The following is a 9947-nucleotide window of genomic DNA, read 5'->3' on the forward strand; positions in this document are numbered from 1 at the left end:
AAAAGGTTTCTCACATTCAAAATGGATTAAAAAATTCAATTAAATAATTAAATTATTGGATTCAAAAAGAAGACTAGGTAATTAAGGAAAATTTCCTAATTTTAATCCAATTTAAGGTGCAGGTTGCATTGTTTATGAAGCACACAAAAATACCAAGATTTTTTCCACTGTAAACTTGGAATTAATTCCCTGGGTTATATCCAGTGCCAACACTGAAACGTTATATGACCTCTATTGCACAGAGGTCTTTTGCCAAAAGCTCATTGCAGTAATGGGCTTTAATATTTTTTGCATTGGATTTTACTCTACTGTTGGTTTTATCATTTTTGATCTCGGCAAATGTGCTTTATTGTCTGGATCATTTAATTTTGTTAGGCAAACGTGCTTCATTTTTTAATGGTAAAATGTTAGCATACTCTTCAATAATAACTGTTTTTCCTTTCAGAGCTACTCATGCATAAAGTCTAATCTTTTGTAGTTGAAGGAAGATGTTCTTTAAGAACTGATTTAGGGTCTGCCTTTGTTTTACTAATTTTTAATTACATGCAGTCAGACCTGATTAATCTGAATTAGCATGCAAAGCCCCTTTTTAGAACTAAATAAAATCAGATTAACAAGTAAAGGATACATACAAGGATGTGTTCTAAGGTGGGTTAAAAGTTAAATCCTTCTTATTCTTAAACATACAGACATTTCTGTCTGAACAATTTATGTATTCTAATTGGGTACACAGTTTTGCTGTGTAACAGAGCTTTAATTCCTTTTGACTTTTGAGCAAAGCATCTAGGCATCATAATAATATTATGCAAGGAAATGCCTTTGCAGGGTTTTATAACTGGAACTGGACCTAACAAGATCAGTTCATCCAATGCCCTTACGAACACAAATGCATTTAAAGAGGTGGGATTATGTTGCAATTTCAGAAGTCACATTACTTTTTTAGAGGTACCTATTGCAACCTGATATGAACTAAGAGCAGCTTCTATGATGATGAAGCCCCTACCTTTCCTCCAAGCTCTCTTGTGCTCTTGCTCCTGGTTACCCACTTATTTTGTACTGGCTTTGGTGATGGAGCTCAGCAAAGCATCTCAATGAAATAAAATGGCAGAACATTACCTGGAAAAAAAGTGTATATGGAATTTTTCTGTTTGTAAAGCAAATGGAAGGAATTTTCCTAGGGGTCAGCCAATCACTGAATCTGATGAGATGGAGGGGAGAGGGTAAATCTCTAGTGAAGCAGCATGAAGGGGAATAGAAGGAAGGAAGGAACAGAAAAGATAGGGCAAAATCTCTCAGGCATTGTGGACCATTTGTCACTTCACTCCCAGTGTGGGCCTGTGCTCTGAGGCCAAAGTCTTCAGATCAGCTGTGCTTTAGCACCCTGGTTACCTCACAGGAGCAGTGTCAGTAAATTCAGCTGGATTTAAGTATGTGCTTAAAGCAGAGATAGATTTGACAATCCATTGTGAGCATTTAATTAAAATGTTTTTCTGGCTATGGTTCACATATGTGCCCCTGCCTTGGTGTGAGCACACAACTCTCCTGGTGCGTCACTAATAGGAGCAAACCTGCTTTTCTCTGGGCAGAGGCCACAGGTATGCAGAAACCTCCTTGGAGACAATTGCCTTTTGAAATTGATTGCAGACTATTATACTACTACTAAACAATTACTTCTAGTTGTAAGAACTGCACACTGTATTAACTCTACATCTCATCTCCATGTTTTTAAACTAAAACATGGCAAATTGATCACACTGTTAGCATTTTGATGGGGAAAATATTTTCAAACACAATGGAAAAGGTTACTGTAGCAAGATGTTGGTTATTTTAATTTGAAATTATAAATACACATCTAGTAGAGGACAAAAAAGCCTTTATACTTGACTAACCCATGCCCTATTTATACTACATTTTGCCGTGATGAATTTCCGTACTGTGTACAATAAAATACAAATGACTCAAATTCATCAAGAGGGGATTAATTGGCATATAATAGGGGATCTGGCTACTATACTGGCAAGATGCCAAAAGGATAGATGAAAGAAACTTGTGGAGAAGGGGGCACAAAAATGCATGTGATTGCAAAAAGCCGGCAACTATAGGAATAAGTTTATGTGCAAGCTAAGTCCAACTATGTGACCTGGCTTGTATCAAAAAACAGTAGTGACATTATGAGATTCCCAACATGGAATTATTTCTGTGAGTCATTCATATATTTAATTTTATTTAGGCTGAAACTGAATTGCTTGAGCAGACAAGTGGAGTTTTGATATGGCTGTTTGGAAGCTGTAGGAACCCAGATGAGCAGAAACCACAACCATGCTAGCATGCTGATCACATCTTTTCAAGCTGAGAGGCCAAACACTGCAAATCCTTAGCTCTCTGATTAGACATTTTGCTTAGCTGGGGCCGAAGTCAGGAAAACTCATTACTCTTTTCTTCTTTTTTTACTTTTCTATTTTCCTTTTTCTTAAGACTAAATTCTCCATTCATTTCTTGTACTGCTGTAGATTTTCAACAATGATCACATTATTGGTCAAATCCAGACCCTCTTTCCCATCCCCCATCTGGAAAGAACAAACAGTTTCTTACAGTTTCTTAAAAATCTGCTCTTGCACTTATGAACTTTAGCTGTCAGGCACTTAGATGCAATGTTTTTCAGGAGGGAATACAAATCTGTCCATTTCAGTGCTATTCCGCTTACCCTTAATTCTCCTCCTTCATTCTGGATAAATAAAAAGATTAATTCCCACACATTCTTGGAGCTCTGCTTGGCTCTAAATTAGATCTAGTTGGGAGTTTTGCTCATTACAGCTCTTCTTCCCTGCTGGCAGAGAGACTCTTGTATTTGTCACTTGTATTCTTCCTGTCCTCCTGTCCTTACAATTCAATTGTAAATCCCACATGACTATCATTCAAGCAAAGAACAGACTGTCGGGGCTTTTGAACATGTTTCTTTCTGTAAAAAGTGTACAAATAAACACACGTTACTCCCAGACAAACCCTTACACCGTTAATAAAGTTTTAGATGAACAGAAAATAATGCAGTTGAAAATACAGTGGAGAACAAATTCTAAATGCTGCTTATCTCATTCGAATGGCATTTCAGCATTTCAGAGTGCCAGCGTGTTGCTTCTGTTCTGTGGGTTCTCCCCTTCAAGAAGAATTACTGTGTCTCTTTAGGCAGGCATATTCTGCAACAACAGTTCCCACCATGTTTTTAATGCATATGCATATATATCTCAGGCGCAGAAAAAGCTATACATAGGATGAATCATCTGTTTCATAAACTCAACTGTGCTGTTGTCAGAACCTATAAAAATAATGTGACAGGCAGGCCTCAGCAGAGTGTCTATCCACCAGCTATTGTGAAGACAATCTTCCACCTTCAATCTTCATCATGTTGGCTGGAAACCTGCCCCTGGAAGCCCGAGGGAATACAGACAGTCAGGAAGCCAAAAGTTTGACAGATCTGATTTTTCAATAACCAGGAATATGTGTTCCCTAGCAGAGGGTTTTGAAAACACCTTGTCAGTCCCACCTTCCTGTTTATAGTGAAAGAGTTCCAGGCTGAGCAATTTTGTTGATTACAGCACCAGTGTGACTGGCCAATATGATACCATCTAGAAGCACCTCTACTTTATAAACCTTGCAACATTTTTAATAGCACACTGAAAGTTCATGCAGACCCGTGAGGTATGGCATGCTCCTGAACATGAGCACACACACAGGAGTTCTCTTTCCTGCTTGTCATTCTAGATGGCCACTGACAAGCACCACTGAAAAGATTTTTCAATAGCTTAATATGTTTGTATTATACTCAGCAAGGTCAGGTTGAGATTGCTAATGTTTGCTTTTTCTCACAAAGCCAAATGACAAAATGCAGTGGCAAAAGATGGCAGTAGATTCTGGTCTTCTTTCACCAGAAAAAAAAAATCAACACACTTCAATCCTAATTCACAGGAGTTTTTTTCTTATAAAGGTGCTAAAACACCAGGACTGATCAACACAAAGTGGCGAAATCATACAACAAATTGGCTTACAAAACTATTAGTTCTGTGGACAAGGAGCCAAGGAAATTATCTTGGCACTTTTATCCCTTTGTAATCTCTAAGACAATTTGAGTGGCTGGTGTGGACATGGGGATTTTGATTATCACTACATCAGTGAGACCATATTACTTTTGTCATCATCCAAAAGTGTAGGAAAAATAGTAAAATAACCCCCAAAACAACTTTGGAAATTCAACAAATTCAAATTTTGTTTTAAAATAACAAAAGAAGCCAAAATAATGTTGAGTTCAGCGATCAGAAAGTAAGAGTAGTGCCTACTATGCAATTATGTGAAATTCTATGTGATTTTTTTTTACGAGGTTTATGATTATGGGCTTCATAATAAATCCTTCTATATTTGCACAGTTGAGCTGAATTCCATGGAAGGAACTTGGATTTAGAGGAAATTAGTAGGTTTTTGTACTGAAAAGTATTAATGAATGAGAACAAGAAATTGTACATATTTTTCTATTTTTCTTGAACTATCATGTTCCTTAAGGACGTTAAACAACAGTTTAATTCATGCTTGACCATGAGCCCTTATCTGGGCTTGACTTTAATTATATGCAATTTCTCATTTGATCTAGAGCATAGATTGAAGCCTCTTCAAAAGTGACGATAAATTTCCATAATGCAGATTTGTCTGAAATTCAGATAAGACACAGACAGGTGAAATGTTACATCATGTTGATATACCATACATGGCTTTTTCTTCAAAGTTTTCACCTGTCAACCCCTATATCCTGGTTACCATATTCAGAGACATGGAAAAGTTCAGAAAATAATAATTCTCTTTTCCTAAATTTCAGTAACCTCAATTCTGCCTAAATATGAGACACAAAGCTGTCTTAAAGAAAATAAAGTTTTAATTTAAATTAAGATGTAATTGTAGCAAACATTTGGCTAGTACAGAGGCATTTCTGAAAGTGAAAAATGTGTATTTAATAATAACACTTGTGAAAGTAGAGAGCATATAAGGGGTGACTGTCTGGTGAGATGAACTCAGCCACATTTCTGTTTCCCTGGTTCAGCACTGGAAGTCCCCTTGCTTCTTTGAGAAACTGCTTGAACAAAACACTAATGAATATACATAGACGATGCAACAAATCCTGTGCTGGCAGAGGTACAGATTTTATGACCTAATAGGTCTTTTTTCTCTCCAAAGGCTATAATTCTCTGAAAAATGAATTCCTTTTCCATGGAAATGTGCACAACACAATATTATTTTACAGAGTGATGTGACTTGGTTATACTATGTGGAGATCACCTGCACTTTGAGAAAGGTAGAAAATGAAGAGATAACCAGTCTGTTAACAATAAAAGCCCCAGGAGTGTAAATGACTTCTTTTTTTAACTACCTTAAACAATTACCCCATTTCTAGGCAACCCAGCCTGCTGCCTCAACAGTTTTGTTTTCCATAATCCCACTAAAGTCTTACAGAGTCTTGCTGAATTTAATTTCTTCAGTTTCCTACTTGTATCCCTGTACTTTCTCAAATCAGCCATTATTCCAGTGATGTTGAATTATACAGAACCTTTTGATTATAGTGCTACAAAACACAAGGAACCTTCAATGTAATTGAGGCTTCTACAGTGGTCAAACCAGCCTCATCTACTTCTTTATGCAAAATTATAGAAACCGTGTGACGTGGCACACATTCCTCACCACTTTGGCAACCCAAAACATTGTTTAAACAAGAAGGTACTCTGGCACTGCATATAATTCCCAGAAATACAAAGAAGAAAATTTCAGAAGAGTATGACTCAACAAACAGCCTTAAAAGAAAGATCTGCTTTCATTTCCTGCTGGAATCAGTAAAAATAAATTTCAGGCTCCCCCCCTTCCCCCACCCCCACCATCCTTCTTATTTTTTGACCAGCATTAAAATCAGCTCTTTCCAATGTGGGCCAAACTCTGCTGCTGTTCATTTGGTACTGCTTTCCTTTGTGCTCTAGGCTAGAGTATGCAATTAATTTTTACCAAGGTCTGTTGTATAATTTTACTGAAGATCACTAATTTTTACCAAAGTCCTCTGGATAATTTTATTCAGATCTTCTCAGCAGGAAGCTGCTCTGGCTTCTGCTCTGATGGTCTAGCCAAATGTTGGATGCTGCCCTCATATCTGGAACAGGAGCAGTGCCCTGCAAGGGCTTCTGAAAAGAGCAGGGCATGTTACAGATACAGTGGCAGGAATGTGCCTGCAGTCTGGGCGAGGTCTGCTCAAAAATGCTTTTATTCCTAATCCACCTGGAATCTCTTGTTTGAGCTGATGCAGTGTGCATTTTATTAATCTGATGTTTTCTTATCCCATAGTGGTGTAATTCCATGAACTTTCAGAATTATTTTTATTTATAGTATTGTTAGGAGGGAAGAAACAGATCCTTTACTCAGGAGTTTTTTCTCAAATTTAGAGCTCACTGTCTGCTATTTGTGACAGTTTATATGACAACCTCTTTTTGATGTGATGATTATATTATTTGTGAATGCATTTTGTCCTCCTTTTCCATAATAGGTTAAACTGTAGCTATTTCAGTGCCTTGACTTAATGAGGTCTTTCCTAACCTAGTAAGCATAGTTTTCTACCTTCTATGTATGAAATAAAAGGTGAACAGACAAAGGGATTTTTTTCTTCCTTTTCATGTGAATAACATTTTTTCTCCACACACATACATAACTTACCAACAATAATAAAATTGTTGGTAAGTTATGTATGTCTGTGGAGAATAAAGACAATGGAGTCATGTATCTAAAAGCCATTTTGAAATCCACAGGGACTGGAAGTTCTTCAGGGAGGGAACATCAATTCTTCCTAAAGTATGAAAACTTCAGAAAATATTTCAATTGTCCATCTTATTTCAATAGTAACATCTACTTTTGCTTCAAACCATTGCCTGACATATTGATGTGTGTATTTTCCATATGCTCCCTTGAATGAACTGAGGAATCAGATGATGAAGGCTTTGCTTCTGAAAGCACACATTCCTTTTTGAAAAGCAGGAGAAATTGTTTCAAAACCCCAACAACCCCTACATTACTTAGGAGATATAACCTTAGTGCTATGGATACCAGAAATCTCAGCATGGAAAGGTTTCCTCTTGTCCCCTTGATATTCTGCAATCAATGTTGTCTTCTACCTGTAACAAGGAGTCTAGAAGAAGCAGAAACTTCTGTCATTTACATACGAGCTGAATCCACAAAGCCATTTAAACTCTTTTTCTCATTGATTTTTATTGAGCAATGGCTCCTAAATGCTTTTGTGGATCTAACAAGTAATATTTTCATCTCTTTATTGAGAAAAATGGTAATTTTATGGCCAAATTCCTTCAAAAACCAAGAATATCCATGTCACTGTAATGCATGATTTTGAAAACTTGTCAGTGATTTTACTGCTGTGCTCAGAAACATAATTGCATATTTTATAAAGCATAATTCATATTAGCAGGCTAAGGTAGAGAACAACCTAGATCTCCTATTTTGTGTGGTTTCCATATTATTACATTTTGCAATATGTTTGGCAACATTAGCGCTTAAGTACCATCATGACTTTGAGAGGGAATTAGAAATAGCCTGGGTCTGGGCTTCCAGCTCCTCTTGTGGTTCTTTAGAAATATGAAACTATCTCAAATGGTGTTTGTCTGACCTATTAGACTAGTTTTATATCTTCTTTCTATAGCTGGGGCTGTGCAGAATGGCCAGAACATGCTGATGACTTTGGCTCATTAATTTTAGTGAGGCACTGGGTCTGAAGGTTGTTTCATACTTCTGGACTGATGCTTTCTCTGCCTCTTTGGAGGCCTGATGAATGGAGTTGGCAGTGCCATGTCTAGAGCACCAGTCTTCTGACTAACACTTGGAGCCACACTGAAACATAGCAATGAATACAGCTATCCAACAATTAAAAAATGCTTCCTTCTATTTCCTTGCTGCACTTTATGGCCAGCTTGTTTCCACAGGAAAAAATGCTCCCTTTTTAGGAGGCAAAAGGGCAATGGTGGAGGAGCAAGTCTGCTCTGCTCTGCCAACTTGCAGTGGTCCCATAGGGCAGTTACCACCCATTTGAATCACTGAAAGAAGTTGCTCTATTTACCTCATTCTTACTATACAAGAGCAGTGCATGAAAGAACTTGTGTGGAAATCCTAAGCTGCTGTTACAAGGCTTTTTTTAAGTATCTTACAATGTCAAGAGTCAGTTTGGCCCTAGTATACCTTAACTTCATACTTAAGATCAATGGGGCAACCCTAACATAAAAATGAGGAATGCATAACACTATTAATCTGAAAAGGTACTACATTTAATGACACATTAGCTAAAATATATTGTCTACTCGTTTCAAAGTTAACACAAAAATATAACACGCAGGTGGCTCAGTCTGTGAGATAAGGTTTATGTCTAGAGGTTGTCCTGGTTGTTACTGGAACACCATCAAACTCTCTTCCCCCCATAAATATCAGACTTTGGAATGCTCCAGAGCAGGGACAGCTATAAAAAATGTTGTTTGCTATTAAGAAACTCTGTGCACTATCCAAACAACATTATGGAATTCTAGAAGCTGGCCATGAATATGTAATTAGACAAACTAAACAATTCTATGATTCTATGATTTCAGCAGAAACACTGTAAGGTCTAATATTAAGAAACTAACTAATTAGTTAGTTAGTTTCTTAATATTAGACCTTACAGTGTTTAGTCTAACTAAGAAACTAATTAACTAACCTCTTAACAACCTCAGAAAGAAAATCAGATTTCAATATTAGACTTACTTACAGAAGTTAGCTGATACCACTAATCATTAAATTGCGCTACTGAGATACAAGCCAAACCCATATATTTGTCAGTCCAGGGAAAATCTTGAGTTACTTAAAAAAAAAACAAAACAAAACAAAACCACACACACAAAAAAAACCCCCAAAAAAACCCAAAAAAACCCCAAAACAAAAAAACACCCCAACAACAACAAAAAAAACAAACCCAAACCCCCCCCCCCAAAAAAACAAACCCAAAACCAAACCCAAACAAGCAAAGAAACCGAACCATTTTTTCCAATATTGAACCATCATGGGATGCCATAGGGGTATGATCTCTGACCCTGCACCAAGTCCAGCCACCTCAAAATTCTATAAGTATATGTTTACCCAAATCCTTCCTTCTGACTAAAACTCTACATTTATTTTTCAAAATGGATCTTTTGTGCTCCTTCCCCATTATCTGCTCTTACTAACTGAAAATTACCAGAGGTGCCAACCAGTCCACAGACAGGATGAGGCAAAACTCCAACACTTCAAGGTTCAAGTGCTTCTGACCCAGCAGCAGCCCTAACCAGCCTCCCAAAAGAGCCCCACCAGTCAATAGTCAATAGCCACCTGTCAGCCCACTCCTCCCAACCTCACCCCTTCCTACCTGCCGGCTAATGAGGGAGCTCACTGCAGGGGCAGAGTTGCTGTGCCCAGAGGCAGCTGCTTTGAATAATGCCCATTTACATTGGTATTCTAGTCCTGCTTTCTCTTAAAGCCGAAAATGTAGGGGCTTAAGCAGTTAACTGTCCTTATGCATCCTTATGAGGATGTGAAGTTGAGCCTATAGGGCTTCCCTTTATGGGTGTTCTTCAAGGAAGGAAAGGGGAAAATCGATGAGTACAGAAAGTAGCATAAAATTAAATCTCGTGAAACACAGAATCCTACATTTATTTATGCTCGTTTAACATGGTAAATGGGCTATTAGGAGGCCATAACTTTTCCAAGTGTCTCCGAATAATCCAGGCCTTACATTGCTTCCTCTTTAACACTTCTAGAAAAAGTGAGACAGCAAAGAGATTTAAAGTTCATTTGTAACTGGTTTCTGTGAACAGCAGTGCGCTGGCTGCATGTTTATCAATGTGCCTTCCAGTTTTGGAAGC

General features: G+C 37.6%; 1 long non-coding RNA gene across 3 annotated transcripts; it reads right to left on the minus strand.

The window, feature by feature from the left end:
• Nucleotides 1-871: 871 nt before the first annotated feature.
• On the minus strand, nucleotides 872-9492 carry LOC135289286 (uncharacterized). 3 transcript variants are annotated; one of them, XR_010352070.1, is made up of 3 exons: nucleotides 9452-9492; nucleotides 7103-7201; nucleotides 872-3421 (listed from the first exon to the last, which is right to left on the minus strand). It is a non-coding gene; the product is annotated as an uncharacterized LOC135289286 (long non-coding RNA). The 3 variants fall into 3 exon arrangements; XR_010352072.1 differs by lacking the exon at nucleotides 9452-9492 and adding an exon at nucleotides 9284-9421 and having other exon boundaries at nucleotides 7120-7201; XR_010352067.1 differs by lacking the exon at nucleotides 9452-9492 and adding an exon at nucleotides 9284-9421.
• Between the last annotated feature and the right edge of the window lie 455 nt (nucleotides 9493-9947).

This window comes from Passer domesticus, chromosome 1 (assembly GCF_036417665.1).
Source record: "Passer domesticus isolate bPasDom1 chromosome 1, bPasDom1.hap1, whole genome shotgun sequence".
Taxonomy (NCBI): Eukaryota; Metazoa; Chordata; class Aves; order Passeriformes; family Passeridae; genus Passer; species Passer domesticus.